Below are 22419 nucleotides of genomic sequence, written 5' to 3'. Positions count from 1 at the left end.
CAGCTTCAAACCAACGAGCTTTTCTCCCGGAGGAGAACTTCTTGGACTTGCGGGGGGAGATAGAGCCGGACGAGGACACGTACTCCTCGAACTTGGCTTGGTCGAACTCGTACTCGACCTCCTCCACGACCGGGATTGCAATCCGCGGCTGCGACGCATCGATCTCGTTGGCGAGATCGTCGGCTCCCACTGTGGTCGCCAGATTGTTCGCGTGGAAAACTGTTTTCTTTTTCATTGAGATAATTGTCATCTTGGATTACAAAGATCCGGTCTTTTATAGATCCGGTTACAACTAAATCAAAGAAAATAAATAAAGAAAAAATTACAACTTTCCTTCTGTGAACAAATCACGAGCTCCTGTTTTGCGGTCGCTCGCTTTGGTGGGTTCTTTGCCTGCGCCGGGGTTAATCCGTGGACCACCGCGCGATCTAGATCCGGTCGGATCTACACGATTATGCGGGTATTATTCCACGAAGGGAATAATAGCCGGGAGGGATTAATCCACCAAGGGAATAATCGCTCGGATCTCGAGATCTAAGACCAAGCTTAGATCTGGAGTGTAGCCTCGTGTAGATCTCAGATCTGTTCTTTCTTCCTCTCGAGATCCTGCCTTTTCTGACGTGGATGGTCGCCGAGGATCAGATCTGAATGTGCAAGTCTTCTGGTCTTCAAGCTCCGAGTTCACTCTTCAATCCGGCAGAGTTTCGGCTCTTGAAAGTTCCACCTCTGAAAATGAACACCTCTAGGCCTATTTATAGGCTCTCAAGACTGTGCCCGCGCACAGAGAAATGTCAGCCACCCATAGGTGGCCGGCACTGTGCCGAGCCACCCATGGGTGGCTCGGCCTTGGCTGAGCCACCTATGGGTGGCTCGGCTTAAGCCGAGCCCCCTTAGGTGTGGGTTTTCCGAGTTTTTGAGTTGTGTCCGTTTTCCGGTTTTGTCCGTGATTCGGTTGATTGAGACTCTGATTGGTTGATCTGATTTGGCAGTAAGTCGGATTCCTGATTTGGCAGTAAATCCGCTTCTGAGTTCGAGTCCGAAACTGATCTTGATTCGATCGTGATTCGTCCGAGTCTGTTCTCGGTTGGATGACTCGTTGATTCCTTAACACTTGGCTTGATTCCGAACGCGTATGGATGCATTCCGTCGCTTCTGTGCAATTCGTCGATCTCGTCGCCTCGTTGGTTCGTCGGTTTGTGCCGAGCTATGCTAGGGGACCTATAAGCAATTTTATATGCCTACAGAAGCCTTCAGCAAGTTCGTCGAGTTTCGAACTCGAGTGGAGAAGCAGCATGGACTTCAGGTGAAAAGACTCAAGAGTGACAGAGGAGGAGAGTACCGATCTAAGGAGTCGGAGGTATATTTCAAGGAGCATGGAATCATTGCTGAAACCACTGCTCAGTATTCTCCACAATCTAATGGAATTGCAGAAAGGAATAATTGCACATTGACCGAGATGGTGAATTCGATGCTAATCCTATCCGGTCTACCTACATTCTATTGGGGAGAGGCTTTATTGATGGCAAACTAGATTCTGAACAGAGTACCCTATTTCAAAACTGATAGTACTCCTCATCAGTTATGGTTGGGATATCCAGATTCTTTAGATAGTCTCAAAGTGTGGGGGTGTCCCGCATATGTTCGAGTTCCAGATATCAGAAAGCCTAAGTTCGGACCAAAGACAAACATATGTGTGTTTCTTGGCTTTACTGAAGATAGTGATGCTTGCAAGTTCCATGATCTTAGAACCAACTCCATCATCGAAGCTCGGGATGCAAAATTCTTTGAGGATAAGTTTATCAAAGATAAAGGATTATTGCTCAAAGATATAGAAGGGAATGCTAGTACGTCAGACGCACCAGAGGAGCCGGTTTCGCGAGAAACTAAAAATATCAGTGATGAAGGAGTTACTGAATCATCTTCCAAGCGTGTCAGGAGACAGAAAGATTTTGGAGATGATTTCATCACCTATAATGTGAAAGGAGACCCATAGACTTTCCAAGAAGCAATGCAGTCAACAGATGTTCTTCTGTGGAAAGAAGCTATAGATGATGAGATGGATTCGTTGATCCAAAATCACACATGAGAGTTGGTGGATGTACATGAAGGTGCTAGGCCTATCAGTTACAAGTGGATCTATAAGAAGAAGCTTCGTCCTGATGGTACTATTGAGAAGTACAAAGCAAGACTAGTGGCAAAAGGATTTCTCTTAGAGAGAAGGAATAGACTTCTTTGATATCTATGGGCCAGTTTGCAGGATCACTACCATCAGAGTGCTTATCGTATGGGTGGTGATAAAAAGGTTCGTCATATATCAGATGGATGTGAAGACTGCCTTTCTTAATGGAGACCTCACAGAAGAGATCTACATGGAGAAACCAGAAGGACTAAATGCTCTAGCTTGTAAAGTTTGTAAACTTATTAAGTCTCTATATGGACTTAAGCAGGCACCGAAACTCTAGCATGAGAAGTTCGATAGGGTTGATCGTAACAATGAGTATCAAGTTAGTGAGTCTGACAAGTGCCTATACATCAAGGTTGCAAAAGGGAAGGTGGTGGTTATCTGTCTCTATATGGATGATATGCTCATCGTCGGGAGTCATTTGGAGATAGTAACATGTACTAAGAAATTTCTATCAGCTCAGTTCAGCATGAAGGGCCTTGGAAATGCAGACGTGATTCTCGAAATCAAAATCATATACTCTGAAGAGGGTATTGGATTGTCTCAATCTCATTATATCGAGAGCATGCTAAGGAAGTATGACTACTACGACCTACCTACGACCTGCCAGAACTATCAGTGTCGTATGATTACAACGAGAAGCTTTGACCGAACATTGGAAGACCAATAGAGCAGCTAAGGTACTCAAAGATAATTGGAAGTCTTATGTACGCGATGAGTTGCACAAGGCCAGATATAGCATTTGCTGTAGGAATGCTTAGTAGGTTCACAAGTAATCCTGGAAAGCTTCACTGGGATGCTGTCCAGAGATTAATGAGATACTTGAAAGGAACTACAGGTCTGGGCCTATTCTACACTAGATATCCGGCTGTAATCGAAGGCTATTCAGATGCGAGCTGGTGCTCAGAACCAGATAAGTGCAGATCTACTGGAGGTTTTGTCTTCACCATGGGCATCGATTGAAATCTAAGAAGCAAACTATGATTGCACAGTCATTGATGGAATCTGAGTTCTTCGCACTCTGTGCTGTAGGAGATGAAGCTGAGTGGCTCAGTTATATTCTCCGAGACCTTCCATTAACAGAATTGCAAGGTACAATTATAATCTATTGTGATAATCATGCAACGGGTGCTGTAGCAGTGAACTCGTTGTTCAATGGAAAGAAGCGGACCATTCGTCTGAAGCATGGCTATTTGAGAGAACTCATTTGCCAAGGAGTCATCTCGGTGATTGATGTTCGGTGTTCAGAGAATGTGGCTGATCCTTTGACTAAAGGTATGAAAAAGGATATAGTCGAAAGGACATCTGCTGTAATGGGTCTCAAAGTTTAGTGAGTCTTACAAATACTTACCATGTTCATCCAATTATTAGTTCAAAGCTTATGCTACTAATAAGAAAGATAACTGGTTCGAAAGTCAAGTAAGATTTGTAAAGTTTGGTGAGTCTTATAAATACTTACCATTTCATCAAGTTATTAGTTCAAAGCTTACGTTACTAGTAACAAGTTGATTGGTTCAAAAGTCAAGTAAGATTTACAAGTGAAATCCTATCATGTAAAGAGGTTGGCTCTTAAGCCTTAATGGGTCCAAAACATTTCAGATGCGGGATGTTGGATAGGTAACATGCTTAAAGGACTCACCGATGATCCTATCATGTAAAGGGGCTGGCTGTTAAGCCTTAATGGGTCCAAAGCATTTCGGATGCGGGGTGTTAGATAGGAAACATGCCTAAAGGACTCACCTAGAATCCTATCATGAGAGAGGATGGCTTTTAAGCCTTAATGAGTTTAAAGCATTTCAGATGCGAGATGTTTGATAGGAAACAAGCCTAAGGAACTCTCCTATGCCTAGGTGGAGATTTGGCTGTCTCCTATGGTGTCTTGTGGAAAGATACCTAGAGCCCTAGTAGAAACCAGGACCAGTACAGGGCCATAAATGTGCAAAGGCAAAGGCAAGTGTGGTTCAAAGTGAAAACTACCACAGATAAGTTTGATCTTGTAAGATCGCTTGATTTTAGACATGTGTTGTTTTAAGTCTCTGCGACACCATGCATCTATCTTATATTCAGTTGGTCTAAGGGGGATTCAAGTTCTTGCGACATCTACCTTATGCACAACGATTGAAATGACGGCACCATAACACGATACTAGTTTAAAAACTTGTGGGGGATTGTTGGATTTTTTTAGTCCAAACTGCTTTCCAAAATGAGTTTTAAAACTATATATATATATTAACTACAAGTACTTTTCATAAATACTTAATAGCCTAGTGGAAAGTTTATGTTTTGGGGTTTCAAAAGGTCCCTTGTTCGAGGCTTGCCAACCGCAAGCCGAGAAGTATTTTATTTAAATTAATCCCTCATAAGTTCTAGTAGGTCATAGGTCGTGGGCCAATGGGCCGGGGATCGGGGCTAATCGGGCTGAGACGCTATGTGGTGCTTTGTTAGGCATGTTGACCTTCTTATTTTGATGATGATTTAACAAACAATTTACATCTAATATTGTTTGTGTTTTGTATTCATTATAAATAAATAATACATTGGAGGATGGATGGAATTGCGCTTCAACGATCATATCCAATGGAGGTTGGCAGAAATTGTGGAGTGATCCAATGCAATTCAAGTTAAAGATTCAAGTTCAAGCTTCATCCGCAAGTGTACCATGATAGAGCTTCATTGTAGATCACAAGCTTGGGTATAATTAGTTTAGGAGTTTATATTATGTGTGTTAAATACTTTAAGCTCAATTATATACGCACATACACATTTTTGTTTTGTATATATATAGTTATATATATACATAAATGTTTTAGCTTAATATTATTTGAGTTTTAATGTGAAACAATTGAATATAATTGAAAATACATTTCTTGTTTCATAATTATATGCATATATATGATTTCATCAATATAATATTTATTTAGTTCAATGAAATCATATTTATTGTTTTTTGAAAAGTTTGCAAAATATACAATTTTGTGAAAATATTATATTCTCAGCTTTTAGACTTAACAATAATCATATACATCTTTTATTAAGTCTATAAAATCTTTTTGTAATGATTCAAAACATGGTTAAGCTAAAATGTCAAAACTATTGTGTTTACATTTTCATGTTTTGGACATATTTGCAAAATGATGATATTTTTTATTTGGTAGGTCCTTTTTGAAAACTAGTTTCTATAGTATTTTATTATCATGTCTACAATCTTTTTCCAAATTTTTATATTTTTCTGAATTTATTTGATATTTTTAAACCTTGTTTTATGTTAACATGTACTGTTTAAAACAGGCTGTGTGCATGTCATGAGTCGACTCATGAACAGTGTTGAGTCGACTCATAAACTGTTGTGTAGTTTACATTTTGGTTCTGATGAGTCGACTCATAACATCATGAGTCGACCCTTCAGGTTGAGTCGACTCATGCCTGTCATAAGTCGACTCATGAAGTGTGCTGGAAAACTAGTTTTGTTTCTGCTGAGTCGACCCATGAATTCATGAGTCGACCCATGCATGATGAGTCGACTCATGAATTTTATGAGTCAACCCATAAGTTGGTTTTTAGCTTGTAATGGCTACTTATGAGTCGACTCATGAAAAGTACGAGTCGACTTATAACACTATAACAGCTATATTTCCAGACTGTATTGTTTTTGAATTTTTGGTCTTTTTGCCTTGTTTTCTCTTGGCTTTGGGGTTCCTATAAATACCCCCACATATCCTCAGTTCAAATTATCCAAGATAATGTTTTAATAAAGTTTAACAAGAGTTTAAAGTTTGTTTAAGTTTGTTTAAAGTGTGTTTATAAGCTTTTAAGCATTTCAGTGTTTTCGATTTTGTGAATTAATTCCACAAGAGCTTGAGGAGATCATCTATTGAAGTTTGAGCTTCCAACTATTCTCACTCCACCTCTTGTTATCTATTGAGAAGTTTTCTAAACTCAAACTCTAGCTTTACATTTATATACTTGTTTGAGCATCATTGTTCTCAAGCTAGATTTTATATTTGAGTTTAGCTTTGATTTATTGAATCTCAATGTTACACACACCCACATTGAGCTTATCGTATTTACATAAATATTATAATTGGGGTTGTGAGAGATTGTAACATTGAGTCGAGCTTAATTGAGTTCTTATCTATTGTAGAGAACAACTATTGTTGTATTCGTGCTTAATTGTGAGGATCACTTTGTAATACACTAGTACACCAAGAGAAGTGTGTGGCGAGAGTCGGGGATCGTCCCAAGAGGAGTGGCGTCAGTTGACGAACCTAGGGAGAGGGGATCGTCCCAAGAGGAGTGGCGTCAGTTGACGAACCTAGGGAGAGGTTGTATCCGAGCACTTGAGGAAGACACGTCTAGTTCAACACTTGAAAGGGTGTAGAGTAGGATTACAAGAGTGTGTTAGTTGTAGAGTTTTCAGTAAACTAGAAAACCGTATTGTGTGGTGTAAACGTTATTCGGGTGAACGTAGAAAACCCGGTTGTGATAGTGGAGATCTCCTCGAGGTGAGGAGCGGAGACGTAGGTCAAGTGGTTAGACAGAACTCCGTGATCATATCGTTTGTTTGTGTTTGCTTTGACGTTTCATTTGTGCTTAGTATTTATTCTTTCTTGTCGCCATAGTCTTTTGCCCTATCACATTTGTAGATTGTTTATTTCACACTTGTATTACTTTATATATCCTTGCATATATTATCTCATTACTAGGATATTGCTCTTTGTTCATATTGCTTATTCTTGTTTATAACTCTTATATATCTATCTTGCAAGAATATATTTGTTAATGAGTTTTTAATTGGCATAAAATCAGATTAGATTAACATAAGACCCTAATCACCCCCTCTCTAGGATCTAACAATTAGTATCAGAGTTTGGTGCTCTTTGATTTAAGGTCTAATCGCCTTGAGTTAATGATCCAAGTTATCTTTTTGTGCTAATCCAATTTTTGATTTTTATATCTTGCTTGCTTTTTACATTATGGATATGCATGGTTTAGGTTATGACATTAATATTGCTCCTAGATTAGATAATTTTCCCTATGCTCAATGGTGTGTTAGATTTAAACTTTTTGTTCAATCTAAACACTTTGATTTATGGAAAATTATAGATGATGCTTACATTGTGCTCACTTCGGAGAAATCCAAGTGGAATAAAAATGATCATCGAATGTTTACAATGAACAATATTTTGTTAGAATATTTGCTAAATGCTTTTAATTCATCTATGTCTAAGAAGTTTATTCATTTTGATAGTGCTTATACCTTATGGAAATTTATTGAAGCACATGAAGGGGACTTGGAGGCGATCCAACAAGCTTTGGTGGATCCGGCTTCAAGTTCATATAGAGCATCATGCTCACGGCCAATAGGCGATAGCCCTAGTGAGGTTTGCGAGTTCGAAACCACTAATGATTTATCTAGTGATGAACTTGTTTGTGCGAGTGAAAAATTATTACATGCCTATAACAAATTACAAAATGATTTTATTGGTTTAAAAAGCAAGTATGATAATTTAGAATCTGATCATGAGAAGCTAGTGTCAAAATTGGATGTCATTGCAAAAGAAAATACCATGCTTAAAGAAAACAATGACATGTTAATTTTGGAAAATGAAAAATTGACATCATCCATTTCTAGCTTAACTCATGAAAGAGATAATGCCATGTTAGAAGTAAAGAACATCCATTTCTAGCTTAACTCATGAAAGAGATAATGCCATGTTAGAAGTAAAGAACATACAAAATGATACTGCTTCCTTTATAAATGACTATTTATATTCTACTTCTAATAAAAATGCATATATGCCTAAAAATGAAGAATTGAATCTTGTGAATAAACGCATTTCATCTTTAGATTAAACTTTGAGAATATGCATTGATAACCATAAGAAGCTTATGGACAAGTGTGCTAAATCTAGTGCTACAAAATTATCTACACACTATGCACACTTGTATAGCAAAGTTTACAAATACTCAATTTGTGGTTGTAATGTCACATTGCTAAATTTTGCTATGATGCACACAAATCTTCTAAAACTAATGCTTCTTGTGCATCTCATAAGGCTTCTTCATCACACACACATGCACATGCATCTATTTCTCATCATAAGCATGCTAGTGTGTTTAAATGTGATCATTGTGGTCATTTTGGTCATTTGGCTAAGTATTGTTTTGATTTGAAAAGAAAATCTAGTTTGCCAAATATTTCTAGTAGACCACATGTGTTTGAATGTGATATTTGTGGTAGATTTGGCCATTTGGCGAAGTTTTGTTATTTCTAGTAGACCACATGTGTTTGAATGTGATATTTGTGGTAGATTTGGCCATTTGGCGAAGTTTTGTTATGATTTAAAAAAATGTTGTGTTTGAATGTGATATTTGTGGTAGATTTGGCCATTTGGCGAAGTTTTGTTATGATTTAAAAAAATGTTCAAACTTGTCAAATTTCTCAAGTAAACCACATTTGTTTGATAATGTTTCTCATTTGCAAAATAATTTTAAAAGACAACATTTGTTTGCAAATGGTTCCCGTGCACGAGCATATGGTCCATAAAAATAAATGGGTCTCTTTCATTGCATAAATTGCAATCGGAAGGGTCATTTGAGTGATTATTGCTTTGACCGTGTTAGTGCATCACATGCGCCCAAAAAGATTCATAACCCTAGGGCATTGAGCTCTATTGATAGGGGTCATGTCCCTAAACAATCCGGCACCAAGAATGCTTGGGTGCCAAAATAATTTTAAACCAAGAATATTAGTGTTTCTATTTTTCTTTTTCTTAGTTTTGAAAAATGTGTTCTAAAATCTTTATGAAAACAATTTTCCTTGATCAATTATTTTGTTTTCATGTTTATTAACTTTGATTTTGATGAGAGTATTGTGTAACCCCCCGGGTTTATTGGGTGTTTATTTCCCAAATCATGTTTACCGGGTACTAAAATGTTTATATGGGTTGAAACAAGATTAAGAGCTTGATATGGTTGCCTCTCTTACATTTTGAAAATCAATGATGGTTTGGTTTTATATTCTTATGTGATTTACTTGTGATTTATGATTTCATTGGTTGATTTGTTTTCATTTAAAAACTTTTTACATGATTCTCATGTCTTCTTTCTTGTGATTTCATAAATCTATTTTATACATTGTTTTTATGTTTGTACATTTGAGACGCTTTTTCATATTGATATATTTATATGTGTTCTCATTATCCTCTTGTATGTGAGAGATATTTAGCATTTTTTATGCTTGCTCACATATTTGCCATGATCTTTTATTGCATATATTCTATTTGGCATTTTGATAGGGGGATCAATCTCTATATCTTTCTATGTGGTATACTCACCCATGCATATTGATAGGGGGAGCTTTCGCTCTCTTCATCCCTTTGTCCCCTTTTTGATGTTGTCAAAGGAGGAGAAAATTGTGAGTATATTCTTTCTTATTTATATGCATGATAATTCTAATTTATATATTCATTTCTTCTCATGCATATATTCCTTTTGTAAATTGTTTGTCATCATGAAAAAGGGGGAGATTGTTGGCCTTCTTGTTTTGATGATGATTTAACAAACAATTTACATCTAATATTGTTTGTCTAGTGTTTGTGTTTTGTATTCATTATAGACAAATAATACGTTGGAGGATGGATGGAATTGCGTTTCAACGATCATATCCAATTGAGGTTGGCGGAAATTGTGGAATGAAGCCAATGCAATTCAAGTTAAAGATTCAAGTTCAAGCTTCATCCGTAAGTGTACCAAGATAGAGCTTCATTGAAGATCACAAGCTCGGGTATAATTAGTTTATGAGTTTATATTATGTGTGTTAAGTACTTTAAGCTCAATTATATACACACATACATATTTTGGTTTTTGTATATATATAATTATATATATACATAAATGTTTTGGTTTAATATTATTCGAGTTTTAATGTGAAACAATTGAATACAATTGAAAATACATTTCTTGTTTCATAATTATATGCATATATATGATTTCATCAATATCAAATTTATTTAGTTCAATGAAATCATATTTATTGTTTTTTGAAAAATTTGCAAAATATGCAATTTTGTTAAAATATTATATTCTTAGCTTTTAGAGACTTAACAATAATCATATACATCTTTTATTAAGTTTATAAAATCTTTTTGTAATGATTCAAAACATGGTTAAGCTAAAATGTCAAAACTATTGCGTTTACATTTTCATTGTAAAACCCCATACATTTTGATAAATTATAGAGGTGTCAATCAGCGCAGTGGAAGCGTGGAATGAGACGGCGAGCAGCAAATTCGAAGAATCCAGTTTTCAGCTCGTGAGTCGACTCATAACTCATCATGAGTCGACTCATCAGGTTGAGTCGACCCATGACTGTCATGAGTCGACTCACGATATCAAGTCCCGTTGTCAGATGTTTCTGCTGAGTCGACTCATGACAGTCATGAGTCGACCCATGAGTCATGAGTCGACTCATAACAGACAATGAGTCGACTCATCGAGAGTTTCTGGTTTTTGCAGTTCGGGTTTGTTTGGGTTGCGGGTCGGGTTTTAACTGTTCATATATTATCTCCTCTACCCGAAAACACCTCTTTTCATTAGTTCTCCCCAGAGAAACCCTAGCCTCCTTTCCCCCTCTAAACCCTAGTTCGTTTTTATGCGTTTTTGGGAGATTTTCGGGGGATTTCAGCAGCTTCTTGTGGTTTGCAGCGAAGGGAATCATTCTTTAGCACACCTAAGACGAGTAGCATCTCGCCCAATCCCTCTCCCATGTTTTAAGAGTTTTTAAACATTTTTCATGAGGTTTATTGAGCCTAAGAATTATTTTCAAGTACAAATCGATGTTCTTACTAGTGTAGATGCTAAAAATCATGTGTTTCAGATCTCTAAATCCTCACCAACAAATTTTTGATAAAACCCAGATCTGGGAATTTATTTAAAAACGAGTTTTCATATTGATTACATGCTCACATACATGTTTAGGGATTAAATGTTAGATCTAACATGCAAGTTTTCGTTTTCCATGTTTTATACAAATTTTACACTGTCTCATATGTTTAGAAATGATAATATATTGTTTGGGTTTGATAAAATTCGATTTTTAGATTAATTTTCACAAAAATAACACAGCATGCACGAACATGGAAAACCTCTCTGTTCAGTCGACTGTGAGTCGACCGATGCCCCCAGTCGACTGCGAGTCGACTGATAACCCCAGTCGACTATAAGTCGATTGACGAGTGATGTATTTTATTTCTGTTTCTGTTTAAATCACCTGCTGTATATATATATATATATAGTGCATATATATATATATATATTCGAGTGTACTATTTATTATTTTGAGTACGAGGAGCCGCCTCGTTTATCGAGTATTAATTTCAGTATTAATGGTTTCATCTACACATGTAAGATGAGACATTTATCACAAGCTTCGATCTGTACATCGAGACACGTGCAAGAATAGGATATGTATTCTTTAACATTTGCATTCCATGTTTTATATACACAGTCCTCGTATTGGACTATAATCCATCACAGTTCTCGTGTTGGACTATAATCCATTAAAGTCCTTGTGTTGGACTATAATCCATCAAAGTCCTCGTATTGGACTATAATCCATTATAGTCTTATGTTGGATAATTGCTAAACCTTGAGTATGTTTCTTAACCGAGTTTGGAACACGACATATTATATGAGGCTGGGACATGATAGCTACCTAGGCTGGATATGACTCCTATTGTAACTTTGACATGTTTACGTTTATCGGTAGAGATGGGTTTGTTTTCTTTTCTTTATTGTTTCCTGTATTAGACTTCGGGTTTGATATTTAGGGATTTACAATTTGAGATACAAGGTATATACATGAGGATTTTCTTGTTTGGATTATTTCGCTCGACGTACCTACGCTCGTGTTGTAATTTCCAAAGTACCGAAACCCATTATTGTTAGGATAAATGATCTTATATTATTATGTATTAACTGTATTTTCATATACAACGAGCCATATCCCTTGGGGTTGGTTGTGATGTTGCTCGCTAGCGCTTTGACGCTCGTTGTCTCTCCCCTTTTCAGGTAACGAGCCAGGAGCCAAGAGAGTCGCAGGTTGAGGGAGATTCTTATTAGTGCCCGTTTATCCACTTATTAGATGTATTTTATTTTGTGCTCCACATGAGACATTTTTAGACTTGAGAGATTTATATTCTAGAGTTGTAAAGGCTGTGTGCCTTATTTCATGTATCAGATGTTATGTACCTTGAGACATGTTGAAATTTTCAGACTGTTATTATTCATTTCAGACATTGACTATGTATTCCAGCTTATTTGGTTGATGAGATGTATTAATTCGAGTTCTATTATTTCATCATATATTTATTGTAGAATCTTTTACTTGCTTTGTACCTACACCTGGTGTTGATTCCACTAGAGAGATAGTAATTGTGATGGCGAAACATGTTATTGCACGGTGTGGTGCATGACAGGTTTGACATTTCTAGTTTTACCTCGGACCGTAGCCTTGTGTGAACCCAATGACGTCACAGTTGGTATCAGAGCTCTAGTTCCAGTATCCTTAGGATCATCCTGTGTTGAGTCGTGGAGCTAGGTTAGAGTTTCTTAGGATTCATTTATAGAGTCCGCTAAGGATTTCCTAGTATGAGTCGTGGAGCTAGGTTAGGGGTCCTGATGATTTCCTCCTCTCCTTTGTCGACAATCGACACACGGTAAAATTGGGCCGTCAATGTGCGGAGTCCCCGATGGATACAGGCAACCGTCGCCGACACCAACGCGTAAGACTTTCTGTGGGCTAAGCGAACTGCGAGATACACGACCTCCACCGAAAGCGCCTTGAAGGAATGAGTGGGGACCACACACCTCTTCAGCCATAACATGAGGTACCCCGCGAGCAAGGCCTTTCCAGATATAGGGGACTTGGCCTGGTGGTGGAACGAACGAAAAATCGTTCTGAATTTGAATCCTCCCTCGTCATGCTCAAGAGTCATGGTGGCTCCCCCTTCGACAGTCCTCCTTTCCACTTCGGCCTGGTCGCACTCGCCCAGCGGCTGAGTAGGCCTTCCCTTGATGTCATTCTCCGGGAACAAGTAGTCAGTCTAGTTCTTATGGCTGATCCCTGAGGCCCTCTTCTTCTTGCTTTTATGGTCTACTGCCCCCAGGGTATTGAGGCATATATGGTAGTGACAGAGCAACTCACATAGGGTCTCAACAACCAGGGGGATCGGGTCGACAGTTAGTCAATCTCATCTTGACCTGAGACGTACTCCTCGTAAGGGAGGCTTCCTAAAGGCAACCCCGACACGTCATACGTCTCGTGAAGGGTTATGCCGAGTTCTCCATTGGGGGTAAAGAACGTGCCGCTATCCGCACAATACAGTTCCAAGATGCTGTAGAACTGGGGAGCGTTAATTTTCAGACCATGTTGAGTGGCCCGAATGGCTACGTACAACTCTGAATCCATGAGGTCAAAATTCTTGGCCAAAACGTAGTCAGTAATTTTAGACCACCAAGTGCTACTACCCGGCGCAGAGTAGATCTACCCTGGGGCCCTGAAGTCCTTCGGAGGAAAGCTCCCACCAGCTTGAAAGAAGCAATGATGGAAGGTCTCCGTGACTGCAATCGTTTCCCCGGCAGGTAGCTCATTGAACGGCAGGCCAGGACAAAGAGCGGTCACACGTTTGCAGGATCTGTCTACCCCGTACCCGGCCGTGGAGCCAGTGAAGACGTCACAAGTCACCCCGTCTTGAGTTGGGGTCAAATCCTAGTTCATCACCCTCGAACTTCAAGGGACCGCAACTCAACAATAGAGAACCCCCTCGGCATGCTGGAAAGGTAGTAATGGACCCCGTCAACCACGCGGAGCCACCTGATCTCCTTGAGCAATAAGATTGAGGGATCGGTCACAGCGTCACCGAACAAAAACTGAGGCTTTTTGAGCTCTATCCTGGCCTCGTCTGTCAACACCGCGTTGGTGTTCGCAGAAAAAATTGTGTTCTTTGATTCCATTGCTCTCTTGAGTAATAGTTTATCGATTACAGAAGATTCGGTCTTTTTATAAGATCTGGTTACAACAAAATCAAAAAGAAATAAAAATTACAGCTTTCCTTTTATGTCGAACAAATCGCGAGATCTTGTTTTGCGGTCTCTCGCTTTTGTGGGTTCTTTGCCTGCGCCGGAGTTAATCCATGGACCACCGCGCAATCTTGATCCAGTAGGATCTACACGGTATAGCGGGTGTTATTTCACGAAGGAAATAACAGCCGAGGGGATTATTTCGCCAAGGAAATAATAGCCCTAGTTATCGAAATCGACCAAGCAAAATCGAGACTCTTCTCGGGATCAAAGGCCAAGCTTTGATCCGGAGGAAAACCGTGTAGATCTCAGATCTGATCTCTCTCGAACTCCTACCTTATTTGGCATGGATGATCGCCAAGAACCAGATCTGGAAGTTGAGTCTTCAAAGCTCCGAAAGTTCAAGTTCAATTCTCAATCCAGCAGAGTTTCAGCTCCCAAAATTCCAACCCTTCAACAATGAGCCATACCCCCTCTATTTATAGACACTGAAAACCAGATCTGGGCTAAGATCTGGGCCCAGATCTGGGCCCAGATCTGGGCTAGCTCGGGGAGGTGGATCGGCCACCGAGCCATCCCTGGGTGGCTCGGCCGTCAATGGCCGACACTCCTGGTAGCTCGCCTCCGAGCCACCTGTTGGTGGCTCCGCGCACTTGCGACCACACCTGGTGCTCGGCCACCGAGCCACCTGAGTGACTCGGTTTTGGCCCGGTGTTCGCCGTTGTGTCCATTTTCTGGTTTTGCGGTTTATCCGAGCCGCGTCGTTGATCTGAACTCTGATTTGGCAGTCCGTATCCCGATTTGGTAGTAAATCCGCTTTGGTGTTCGAGTTCGAATCCGTTCTACGGTTGGATGACTCGTTGACTCACCGAACCGTTAGTTTGATTCCGCACGCGAGTGGATGTATTCCTTTGTTTGCGTGTGGTTCGTTAGCCTCGTCGCCTCGTCGATCCGCTTCGTCGCGTGTCACTTGGCTTCAGTGTTGTAGACTAATGATCGTGTTTAGATACATCACCCGATGGTTCGTTGGTTTGTCGAATCACCATGCTGAGCTGTACTAAGGGACCCACAGGCAGTTTTATACGCCTACAGATACCCCCTCCAAAGTATTTCAACCTCGTTCTTTTATAGAAGAGTCTGGAATACTTTGGATATGATTGTCCCAACCTTCAGTCGGTGTAACGGGACTTTGGAATGGCTTCTGTTGTTGATTCCTTCAATCCTTCAGGCTATTCGGTGCTTTGTCGAATGTCTGTAAGGGTTCCGGTGCTGCATTTATTGTCTGACCGTTGTCGGAATTTTGAACTTGAAGTCGATTCCTGATTTTCTGATCTTTAGCTCGTGTTTGCTGGTTCAACATAGAACTGACCATCAATTATTGGCGTTGAGTCCTTATTTGTGACGCGTTGTCCGGCGTAGTGTTGTTGAGTTATCCTTAAGAATATTTTTAGAAAAATATTCTCCAGGAACTTCTCAACAAAAAAATAGGGAATAATTTATACTCATATACCTTATTGGAGTACTAAGAAGCAGTTTATACTCGTATACTTTTCGGAGTACTTTTCATGTACGAATGAGCTGAACCGGCCCGATAATGACCCAAAAAGGTAGTAATTAGGCTCAAAAAAGTTCTTCCAACCCTTCCGAATGTGTGGGAGAGGAATGAATAAATAAGGGACTGAACCATCGGTCGATTTGAAGTCGTTTCGATACTCAGTTCAGCTCCAATGTGAATTTTGGTTCAAATCTGGTTCAAATTTGTTCAGAACTGGTTCAACCTGGTTCAAGACTGGTTCAGGACTGGTTTAGCCTGGTTCAGACTAATTCATCCTGATTTGGCCTGGTTTGGTCTGGTTCAGCCTGATTTGGCCTGGTTCAGCCTCCTTTGAACTGATTATCTTCGTCGGGAATTCTGATTGTAATTGAACTCTTTGAAATCATCTTTTGCCTTATTTTGGCGAAATTGCTGATGCGTTGACCGACATCGACTTTTACTGTAACGCGTTGTCCGGCGTTGATTTTAGTTGTAACGAGTTGACTGGCGATTGACACAGTTTATACTCGTACGTTTGCTGGAGTCTCCACAGTTTAAGCTCTTAAGGCGTTGGAGCATGGCGGTCCTAAATATTAGGCTGCAGGACTAACTATTAAAGCTGATTCATCTGCACGTGTGGATCTTATCCTGAATTTGTTGGATGTCTAAGTCACGAGACCAACTAATGGGGCTGGTGCGATAGTGACTTTCGCATATATACGATTTTTGGCAAACCCTCAGCCATCAACGGGTTTGATGCGCCTTTACCGACTACCGTTTGAGTCGGGCTAGCATGCGGATTGTTTAAGTCCGTTCTGCATGTGACGTTATACTAAAAGAGTTAACCCTTTTAGTGCTACGATATTGAATACGTAGACTTCGTCTTTCTCCTGTGAAAAGACTAAACAGCAACGTGTATCAGACGTTGACTTAGGATTTTTGGCAAATCCTCAGCCCTCAACGGATTTGACATGCTTTTACCGATTACCGTTTGAATCGGGCTTACATGCGGATTGTTTTAAGTCCGTTCCGCATGTGACGTTGTGCTAAAGGAATGAACTCCCTTAGACTTGATGCTACGACTTTGAATACATAGATTTCGCCATTGTTACGGGAACAGGCTACCCGACAACGCGTGTTAGGCGTTGACTTTAGGATTTTTGGCTAACCCCTAGCCTTTAACGGATTTGATTAGCCTTTACCGACTACCGTTTGAGTCTCAACGGATTTGACATGCTTTTACCGATTACCGTTTGAATCGGGCTTACATGCGGATTGTTTTAAGTCCGTTCCGCATGTGACGTTGTGCTAACGGAATGAATTCACTTAGACTCGCTGCTACGACTTCGAATACGTAGACTTCGCCATTGTTACGGGAATAGGCTACCCGGCAATGTGTATTAGACGCTGAGTTATCCTTACTTAGATTTCAGGATAGAATACCCCAGAATCGAACTCTGGTGTCTTCTTCCACGGAGAAAGACTAAACTGGCGACGCGTGTTAGGCGTCGGCATATCCTTTCTTAGGATTCAGGATGACATTCCCCATGCGTGTAAGGCATGGATTTTGGTGTTATTAATAACAACCTTCCACAATGTTGAATATGTGGGCGGGTGTTCTTTTTAACGGTTAAGAACTAACCGGCAGCGTGGGTTAGGCGCAGACTTATCCCTGTTTAGGTTTCAGGATAGGATACCTCAGGATCGAACTCTGGTGTCTTTTTCTACGGAGAAAGACTAAACTGGCAGCACGTGTTAGGTGCAGACTTATCCCTGTTTAGGATTCGGGATAAACTTCCTAGGATGAATCCTAGATTGATAAATTCTTGGAAAAGGTTGGTGTGGGAAAGGAAGAATTTTATATTCTATTTCCCGGTCTTCTTTTAGGGTGAAGGCGAACCCGAATACAAGGAAGGAAGAATTTTATATTCTATTCCTTGATTCTGGAAAGGAAGAATTTTTTATTCTATTTCCAGCGCAAAAGAAACTAGAAGTGGGATCTCCACTCCGAGAATCTGGAAGATCTAGATAAACTTACCTTTTATAGCATTGGTTATCTAATCTGAAGATGAGTTCCTCGTTTATCGAAGTGGAATTTCAACTTAGGCTATAACCATGGGAAGGCTTTACCAAAGAGAAAAAGAAGGGAGTTCTTTCGTTTATCGAAAGGGACTCTGAACTGAAAGCGGACCTCTTGTTCATGAAAAGATTCAAGAGGGGAATTTGCTGGTGGTTTGGGTCAGAAAGACACATTTGGTGGACTCACTGTCAATTGAAATTGATCAGTGAGGGATTTTGGTGGTGAAAATGATTTTGGGTTATCCTCTAGAATATTAAGTGTAATATTCTTCAAGGAACTTCCCAGTAAACGGGTTATCCTGAATATACTAGGGATAGTATATTTTCAGGAACTTCCTATTTATTGGCATTAATTGCCTGGCGCCCTCTAGAGTAATCAGGCGATATGCGCCGTTTGAGTAGACTGTGTCTACCACAAACGGTCCTTCCCATTTGGGTTCAAATTTACCTTTCTTCTTGGGGTTGAGGACTATCGGTCGGCGAGCAGCGAGGACCAGATCTCCTTCCTTAAAGCTTCTTTGTCGGACTCTTTTGTTAAAAGCCCTAGATATTCTGGCTTGATAAAACTCGATGTGTTGTTGAGCTTCCAAGCGCTTTTCATCCAACATTTCGAGTTCTTCGAGACGTTTCTGATGTTGTTCTTCTGTTGTCATCCCAGTTGTGAGAGCGATCCGAAGGGATGGGATTTGGATTTCCAGTGGTAGCACAGCTTCACATCCGTATACCAACGAATATGGGGTAGCTCCTGTAGGTGTGCGTATGGTGGTACGATAAGCCCAGAGTGCTTCAACGAGTTTATCATCCCAGTCTCGTTTATTGGTCTTCACGAGCTTTGACAGGATCTTAATGATCGTCTTGTTAAAAGCCTCAGCTAATCCATTCGCAGCGGGATAATAAGCTGTTGACGAAACATCTTGAATTTTGAATTTATCACAAAACCTGACGAAAGCGTTGCTTATGAACTGTGGACCGTTGTCATGAATGATCCGTCTTGGCAGACCGTGTCGGCATATGACATGATGTTTGATGAAATTAATGACGTTGTTCGTTTTTACTTCTCTAAGCGGAATCGCTTCAGCCCACTTTGAAAAGTAATCCGTGATTGCGAGAATAAATCGATCACCTTTGACTGAAGGGGGAAAAATAGGACCGACAATGTCCATACCCCATGTCTCGAACGGCCAAGACGTGGTTGATGTGTGTAAACGCTCTGGTGGTTGGTGCATATAATTTGCATGTACTTTACAGGCATGACATTATCGGGCGTATTCGATTGCATCACGAACCATTGTTGGCCAAAAATATCCCATTCTCCTGATGCGATCATACAGTTTGGGACCGGGCTGATGCGCACCACATTCTCCTTCGTGTGCTTCCTTAAGGACTTCTTCTGCTTCTTTGTTCGAAAGGCATCCTCGGCATTATAGAAGAATCTTGGTGCTCTTCGGCGGATTGATTCCCTTTCTTTTACGTCCTCTGGCAGAATACCATATTGGACGTAGTCAATGATAGGAAAATGCCAATCTCGGGACTCAGACCCAATTTGAGTTGAATTCACCTCTTTGGCGTTTATGTTTCCATCATCTTCCTCTTCACTATCCATATTGTATATGGGTATACAGAGCTGATGCATCCTTACTCTGACTAATAGTTTAGTTTCGGGAGGCTGCGCAAGTGATACCGCTAGTGCTGCCAGTGCATCCGCATAAGCGTTCTGGAGACGAGGGATGTATTCAATAAAGAATTCTTCAAAAGAATCCGCCATTTTGATGGCCTCCTGGTGGTACGGGATCAGGTCTTGGTTCCTGACTTCATACTCTCCACGGACTTGGTTGACTATCAATTGAGAATCCCCAAAAGCTTCGAGATATTCGACCCCCAGCTCCTTGACGAAACTGAGTCCAATGAGAAGCGCGTTGTACTCGGCCACGTTATTAGAACATGGATTAGTCAGTGAATAAGCCCGAGGCATCACATGCTTCCCTGGGGAAATTAAGACAACTCCAACTCCGGAGGAGACTGTAGAACATCCGGGGGTTATTGCCCTATTAACTGCCCTCGAAGCACCATCGAAGTATAATTGCCATACTTGTTGGTGTGATGTAGTGTTAACTTCGTGTGTTTCATCCGGCAAGTCATCATATACTTCTGCTGTATCCGTTGTCGGGTTTGCCGCCAAAAGATCACAAATCGCTTGTCCTTTGATTGACTTCTACTGTTTGAAATGCAAATCATATTAGGACAATAGAAGGGCCCACTTCACTAATCGCCAATTCAGAGAGGCCGGTTGCGTCATAAATACCCGTACTGGATTAACATTAGAAATGACGTAAATCGTCTGTCCGACCAAGTAATGCCGTATCTTTTGTATTGCGAATACTAATGCGAGGCATTCTTTCTCAATCATCGGATATCGAGACTCGGCGCCTACCAAGGTCCGACTTAGGTAATAGACTGCCTGTTCGTGACTGTTATCATCGTCCTGTGCTAGTAAAGCACTTATCGAGTGGTTCATTGCCTTGAGATAAATCAAGAACGATTTACCTGATTTTGGTGCAACAAGAACGGGAGGATTCGTCAGATATGTTTTGATATCTTTGAATGCTTTTTGGCAGGCGTCGTCCCAAATAAATGACACCCCTTTCTTATTTAGTTTAGAGAATGGTTGGCACTTTTCAGAAAGATTTGAGATGAACCGCCGGATGTAAGCTAACCGCCCTTGCAATCCTCTGAGCTCTCTTAGATTTCTAGGGGGTTGTAGTTCATTTATCGCCTTTACCTTATCAGGATCGATATGTATACCTTTAGTGGTGACGACAAATCCAAGGAATTTTCCGCTGGACATTCCGAGGAAGGATTTAGTGGGGTTCATTTTCAATTGATGACTTCGCATGAGATCGAACATCATCTTCAAGTCCTTGATGTGATCTTCTTTGTTGCGGCTTTTTACAACCAAATCATCAACGTAGCATTCGACTGTTTTCCTGAGATGTTTTTGGAAAATCTTAGTCATTGCTCGCTGGTACGTGGCGCCTGCATTCTTTAGACCGAAAGGCATCACCGTGTAGCAAAAGACACCGAGGGGCGTTTTGAATGCTGTATGCTTCTCGTCATCTTGGTGCATCTTGATTGGTTATATCCTGAAAAACCATCCATAAAAGACATTCTCTCAAATCCGCACGTATTGTCGTTAATGACATCTGTGATTAGGAGAGGAAAGTCATCTTTTGGACATACCGTATTCAGGTCCCTGAAGTCGATGCAAATCCTGATTTTACCGTTCTTCTTCATGACTGGAACAATATTGGCTAGCCAGTCTGAATGTTTCTCCTCTCAGATAAATCCTGATTCGATCAACTTCTTAACCTCTGCCTCAATGGCTTTCATAATCTGCGGACGAAACCGTCTTTGCTGTTGTTCAACAGGTTTGGCATCCGATTAGATATCGAGGTGGTGCATTGCCACATTGGGGCCGAGCCCTGGCATATCTTCATAGTTCCACGCGAAGACGTGAATATATTCCCTGATGAGAGCAATTAATTCCTCCTTCTCATTTGGGGGAAGACTATCGCTGATGAATATAGGCTTTGGGTTGACCTCGTCACCCATGTTAACTTGGACTATTTTATCTTCAGTGGGGGGTTCTCTCTGTTCGAACCTATCGCCATACTGCATGTTCAGGTGATGAACCCACGGGTCTTCCCAGGTTGGCATTTGATCGTCGTTCTCCATTGTGGACGGATCAGCTGTAGCCATGTTCGCCATTAGAGCTTTGAAAGCTTCCCCCAGACTTGTATCGGAGTCCCATTCTGAGGCATCTGGCGAATTTCCATTTTTGTATTGCTTAGATGATTGGTCATTAATTAGAGTTTTTTCCTTTACCGTAAATCACTTCTTTTGCGCCTCTTATTTTGTTCGGGATGACCAGGGTTGTTCCGAAAGAATGCTGGAGGCGTTCCTTCGCTATATAGGACGATCGAAGCGTCATATATAAATCGGGATTATCATACAATTTTTTTATCACATCATCAAGAGACAGGGAGTACTCTAAATCGTTATTTATTTCATTATTGGCAAGTTGCCAGTTACAACTGCCCTCTGACGATTGTTCATCGTCAAGGTTGATTACAAAGGGTACAATGTCGTTTAAAACATAACCTCCGTTGTAATCAAATCCGTCTTCGGTATCAGCTTCTTCTCCGCTGTCCGTGCCATGGCCCGATGATTCAGTATCAGATTCGTTACCATAAAGGAGAGAATCAGTGAAATAATTCTCATACCCTTTGAATGGTTGCTTATCCGCGACCAACGTCCTAACCTTATTATCAGTGTCGACATATTTCAAACACTGATGGAGAGTGGAGGGGATTATAACGTCACTATAGATCCAAGGTCAACCCAATAGTAAGTTATATGAAGTCTCGGCATCAATCACATAACATGTGACTTCCGTCTTCAAATCACCCATTTGACATTTTATCCGGATCTTACCCAAGGGTCTTGACCCGCTAGTATTGAACCCATAAATAACAGTGCCTATGGA

The sequence above is a fragment of the Asparagus officinalis genome, chromosome 9 (assembly GCF_001876935.1).
Source record: "Asparagus officinalis chromosome 9, Aspof.V1, whole genome shotgun sequence".
NCBI classification, from domain to species: Eukaryota; Viridiplantae; Streptophyta; class Magnoliopsida; order Asparagales; family Asparagaceae; genus Asparagus; species Asparagus officinalis.
This window is presented reverse-complemented; position numbering follows the sequence as displayed.